Here is a 6,221-nt window from a genome sequence, read left to right as displayed (position 1 = left end):
CTGTTTCAATTTATAGTGCGCATAGTTGCTAGCTCTTATACCAAAATGACCCTGCATGCACGTTCTGCCCACACCCATGTGCAAGCACTGCTGTGTGTCCCTGGTTTCCATGCAAGGGGTAACTTGTCCAAACCAGCATGCACGCACTACATTTCGGAATGTGAGCAAAAAAACTATGCGCACTACAAAAGGGAATGGAGAGTAGTTTTTAGAACGATTGGTATGGAGCGAAAATGGAATTCATAGTACTACGTACCTCCTTGGCGTATGGTTGTATGGGTTTATGTTGCAAGATGTTGAACCTGGTAGTTCTAGGGCAAATACTATGTTTAGATTTAGATGTTGGTTTTCAGTAATGAAAATCAGAAGAGGTAAACCCTTCTTTGATTAAAAAAACAACTACCTCCGTTCTGGTTTACTAGTCCCCATCGTATTTTGGGTCAAAGTTTGTCCATAAATTTTACTTGTAAAATGTGAATGGAAAACGAGATTTTGTTATACGCAAACAAAAAAGGACTGGAGGGAGTGATTGCTCTGACACGGACGCGACCTCTCATAGCGCAGGCATTGAACCAGCGCGCCGGCCAAGAGGGCCCCACTCGCTGCAGGCCCGGCTGAACACGCCTCCTCGCCGCATGCAACCGGCTTCAGACTGCCCCGCCTGCCTTCATTGAATCCGCGCGTGTGCCAGCCACACATCCTTCCGCAAGCTGGCCGGCATTTTAGAACACAAAAAATGACCAAAATATAATTAATTACGCATGGTCTGTATTTGTTGTGCTTGCACTGGTAGCAGGAACTAGAGGTTTTTCTTTATTCACAACTCTCCTCAATTTTTTGGCTTTGAAGTGAATCATGGTTGTGGACATTATGTATGAATGTGGAGATATCTATGAACATGAGTTTGATGTGGAAGTTGAACTTGGAATGTCGGGCTTGCGCATGAACTATACCATGTCCAATGCTTCGTCTGTTATAGTTTGGAAAGTAATTGCTGTTATTACATGACCCGAAAAATATATATTTTGTGCCACATTAGTAGATGCACGAAAATCACAACAGGCATGCTGACTGGATAAACATTTGAACCTAGCTACTATGAAGGAAATTTTGTATTGACAACAGTTTTAGATAGCTAGAGACGCCTAGCCTGCTCTGCCTCTACTAGCTTATTTCTGGCTTCTTCCATCTCTTCTTTGGCATGGGTGAAGAGAGCATCTGATTGCTCTTTTTGCTTCTTCAGGAACTCAGCTACATTCTCAAGGGCTACTGCACGCTTTCTTTCATCCTTTACTAGAGGCAGGAGGACACGAACAACTGACTACTCCACCTGGCTTGTGTGTAATCCAGCATCATCTGGGAATTTGCACCTTGTGTCTAATCCAACATCATTAGGGAACTAGCACCTTGTGTGTAATCCAGCCTCATTCTGGAAACATGATCTTGAGGTTGACCATACTTCCCTCCTCGCAGGAACTACATCCTGACATGAAGTTACTTATTTTTTAGATAATTACTCAGAGCAACCCAGATCCATTTAGTAGAAGCCAGATAAACAGAACTGGGAGAAGTGAATTCAAAAGGAAAAAAATATAAAAACAAACTACAATGTGAGAACACCCTCTTCCTACATCAAGCTAAAAACGAAAGCGTTATGACGATTACGACTCTTCTTATGACACATCAAAGAACATGAGGCTTAAGAGAAACAGAAACTACAACATATACACATCAAAGAACACGAGGCTAAACGAAAGTAATTGAAAGGGTGTTACTTACCAAAGCTCGTTTTATAGGTTTGGTGCAACTCGTCTTTAACTTGCCACGCTCCTTGAAGATGTCCCCAATATCCCGTGTTTGGTCTTCATTGCTCCTCTGCATGTTCGCACTCGTGGTTTTAAAATCTCAACATGGCAAGAAAAATATACTACTAGTAATACTCGCGCATCTTGTGGGCAACATTAAAGCACTCGCCTGCCATGTTAGAGCATCTCCAACAGAATCACAACGCGCGGTGCTTTAAAAAAGCATTTACAGTGCTGAGATTAAGAAGTAGAGATAGAGAGTAGAGGATAGTTCTCAACATAGATAGATAAAAAATAGATTATTCAACTACTCCTCGTCGTCCGACTCCTCCTCGGTGATGTCCTCCTCCGACGTCTGACTGTAGGAGTGAAGATACCGATCATCGTCGGATTCCCAGGGCGACGCTGCTCCTAGACTCATGTTGAATTGAGCGTCCGCTTTTCACCTACGCTTGTCCTCACGATAGGCGGCTCGCTCCGCCCTCCTCTTATCCCTCTTCGCCCTCCTTTGCTCGTATAACTCGTGCTTGTTGATGATGTCCTGCGGGAAGCGTTGGCGCCACAGAGCCATGACTTCATCATCCATCTCGGCGATGCCGAGACGATGCTCCCGCCTCCAGTTGTCGCGACGATCCTCGTCGGTGATAAGCCGCGGCAGAGGCGCGAGTTCCTGTGCCCGCTCCCACGTCGGCACGTTGGGGAAGTTCAATGTTCTATGAGGCCACCGGAGGTGCCACGCTGCCGCGTCGTACGCACGGGCGGCCTCGTTGGCGGTGTCAAAATTGTCGAGGCCGAGGCGCATCCCGCGGAACCGGATCTCAACGGAGAAGCCGCCGGAGGGGCGCGCAGACGCTGCAGTCTCCCCAAGTTTCCCGGCGACGCAGCGGCATGGTGGCGCAGCGGCGGCAAGGCGAGAAAGAGCAGGGAGAGAGCGGTGGAGAGGCACAGAGCAGGGAGTGAGCGATGGCAAGGCACAAAGCGGTGGGAGGGCGTTGGATTTTATAAAGCACGCCAGACGCCGCGTGCCAAAACTAGCGCACGCCCGGCCGCTTTTTCTCGCGTGCGTGCAATCCTTTCCCGACGTCTCTGCTATCTCTACTCTCTTCTCTACTGTTATATTTATTTTATATTTTATATTTATCTCTACTTCTCTACTCTCTATTTGTTTTCTCTACTTTTTCCCTACTCTTATAAAAAACAGAGTTGGTGATGATGGTGTTCCTGCCATCCTGCAATATAGGCCATCCGATTTATATCCGACGGATAGGAAGGAAACTGTGGCAATTTTGCAAAAAGATACCCACACCCCTCTCTGCATTTGCAAATAAGGCATTCCCTCGTTCATCCTTTCTCCCACAAGATAAACTACTCATACAAATGCATCTTGATGCGTGCAACGCATGGGCATCTTGCTACTTCTAAAAAACTATCCATCATTTGCCACACTACTGGTTGCAGATGAAATACCTACCCAAGAACAACGCGATACAGGAGTGACGCACAATTACAAGCTGATATTCTGTTGGACAATGGAGGCTATAACCAATTACTTTTACGGGAACAATAGCACCCAGGAAATTTGAAGGGTCGGTATGAACAAAATTTGAACTGCACATGTACTACTAAGTGATTCAGTACACACATTACCAATCGAGGAGGAGAACGATGGCCGCGGAGGCCTCGGTGAGTCATGGTCGGCACCGGGAGTCAGTTCATTGTCCATGACGGTGGTGCTTCTGTGCTTGGCGTCGGCTTTTGGGAAGCGGATCCAAGACCGTGGAAGACGGTGCTAGGGAAGAGGCCCCGTGTACGACGACGACGACGGTGGACCAGCTCCAGTGCGGCGTACGAGATCGTCGATGCAGCAGATGCGCTGCGGTGGACGAGTGCGCCGATGTAGAAGGGGAGGAGCACGAAGGCTGCGGTGCCATGGAGAAGTCTATTTTCCGGTGGGGATAGAAAATGGGGAGTATTCAGGTGTACTACTTTGGGTGCCGGGGTGGGGTTGGCTGTGTAGGGTGAACCTGAAGTTACGAAAATAGCCCCCTACCAACCGTCATCTGTAGGCCTGTTCCGAAGGCTATGATGCTTCCCATTGCTCGAATCATGGTCACGGGAGATTTTCCCGCCGACCTCAAAATTTTGTGACACTGAACTCCCCGTGTGGCGTGTTGGGTGATTCGGCTAAGCAACTAGCGAGTAGTACTAGTAAACTCTGAATATTAGGTTTGACCAAAGTCAAACTTCCTAAAGTTTGACCAAGTTTATAGAAAAATATAAACATTTACCATAACAGATATGTATGATGTGAAAGTACATTCAATAATGAATCTAATGGTATTTATTTGTTATTGTATATGTTAATATTTTTTGTTATAAACTTTCTGAGAGTTTACAAAACTTGACTTTGACCAATGCTAATACGCATACTTAAATAAAAATGGAGGGTGTACACATTTGTTTTCTTAGTATGTAGTGAATTAATCATTTGTTGAAATTGTGAAATAAATATATTAGGCTACTGACTTCGAATGTAATGGTCTATACAATTCAATAGTTACAATCATTGTCGAATTCCAAGATGTATACGAGGTCTATAGTACTTCACAACATGCTTAAACTCGCATAATCCCAGTCAAATGACAACCAAAACCAACAATATAGACCTCGATCTCCTCGATGCCCTCTTTGAAGATTGAGGTGTTGTGCATGCAACAAAACCAACAATAACTCTACATCAGCCATTATAAAAGCAACATTTTGAACATATCCCAATGTGTGAATGAAACATGCAGAGAGAGCTTGCGACGATGGAGCAAATAGGGCAGGAAAGATTGTATGTATGTGGATGAGAGAGTAGGAGACAAACCTAACAAAACAGAGAGAGGGAGATAGAGAGAGAAAGAGAGAGGAAGAAGTTAGGTATGTGAGAAAGATGGAGACATGTAATATACGTGAGATGTCTGTGCATCTGGATTCTGTACACGTGGAAGGAGAAGAGACAACAGGTTTGATGAGAGAGATGGAAAAACATGGACGAGAGGGGAAGGATCTCGTGGGTTCAGGGATTGATAAATTTGTGCAGGGGAGAGAGGGATTGGTAATTTTGTGCGAGAGAGAGAGAAGGTGGGGGGAGGAGTTAGTTAGCCGTCGTCACATCATCCTGCTTCCAAATGGCCCCGCATTCTCTAGCGCAGTGTGGTCACCGTCTTTGATCTCCTCGATGCCCTCTTTGAAGATTGAGGTGTTGTGCATGCTGGGGTGCAGAGAAGCACAAGCGAGAGTGGTCGCCATATAACCTTGGATGGGGATGAATTGTGTGCTCGGAGGAGGGTGTGTGTGTGTTGTGTGTTATGTGTGTGTGTGTCAGATATAGAGAGAAAACAAACCTAAGGAGAGAAATGTGTGTGTATGTGACGGAAAGCTACTTGCTAAACAGGGTATTGACGAAGAGATTATGCGTGCGAGATAGAGAGCGATGTGCGGGCCTTGAGGTGGGCAGGGGCCGGGTGAGGGTGTCAAAATGTGCGTGTTGATGCATGTGTTAAATGCGATCGTGCGAGGGACGGACGAATCGAGAGAGATGGTTGTTGTGTTACAGATGCTCCTCTCTCTCTCTCACACACACACACAAGTAAAATGGAAGACCGTTCTCTCATGTATACACAACGTATCGGCATCTGTCTATGTCTCACTCATGCATGATCATTTGCACATTCACACCTCTCTATGTCGCTATCACACGCACACCGTCTCCACATTTCCCTTCCGCCACAACACACATATGGACACATACACACGTTCTCTCTCAATCGCACACACAAAATCAGTATTAAAAAAACTAGGGCGCACCTAAAACGTCCAAATCCAAATAAACACGAATTGGAGCTAAATTCAAATATATGGAAATATTGTAGCGTCAAGAACTTTTCCCAGAAAAAAAATTTGAGTAATATTCGGGGATTGTTTTCACACACACAAAAAGGTTCGGTGGATGTCCTTCGAGCGCGACATGGTGATGCACCGTTCGATCGACCGCGCGGTCGCGGTTCACGCGCTTGCACATGATTCTGTATGGTGGCTATGGTAACTAATAAAAGCGCTTCCTAAGTCCAATGTTTACGTGTACTAGTATGGTTTTCTTTTAAGTTTGACCAACCCTATATAAAACTAAACTAATCTCCCATATGTGCACTCATCAATATGCGGCCGCCGCCGTTGCACATGCGGACCAGCGCCCGCCTGCTCCGGCCAACAATTTCTCGCCCATCACCGCCGTGTCGCCGCCAAGCCAAAGGCTCACCCGCTCATGTCGTCTGTAGTCCCTCCTCACGATGCCGCCGCGCTGCCAAGCACGCGAGTAGCTGGTGGAGCCGCGTCTATGCACACAACATACGAAGAGGAGGACGAGCGCGT

Source organism: Triticum dicoccoides, chromosome 2A (genome assembly GCF_002162155.2).
Source record: "Triticum dicoccoides isolate Atlit2015 ecotype Zavitan chromosome 2A, WEW_v2.0, whole genome shotgun sequence".
In the NCBI taxonomy this organism is placed as follows: domain Eukaryota; kingdom Viridiplantae; phylum Streptophyta; class Magnoliopsida; order Poales; family Poaceae; genus Triticum; species Triticum dicoccoides.
Note: the sequence above shows the minus strand (reverse complement) of the source record.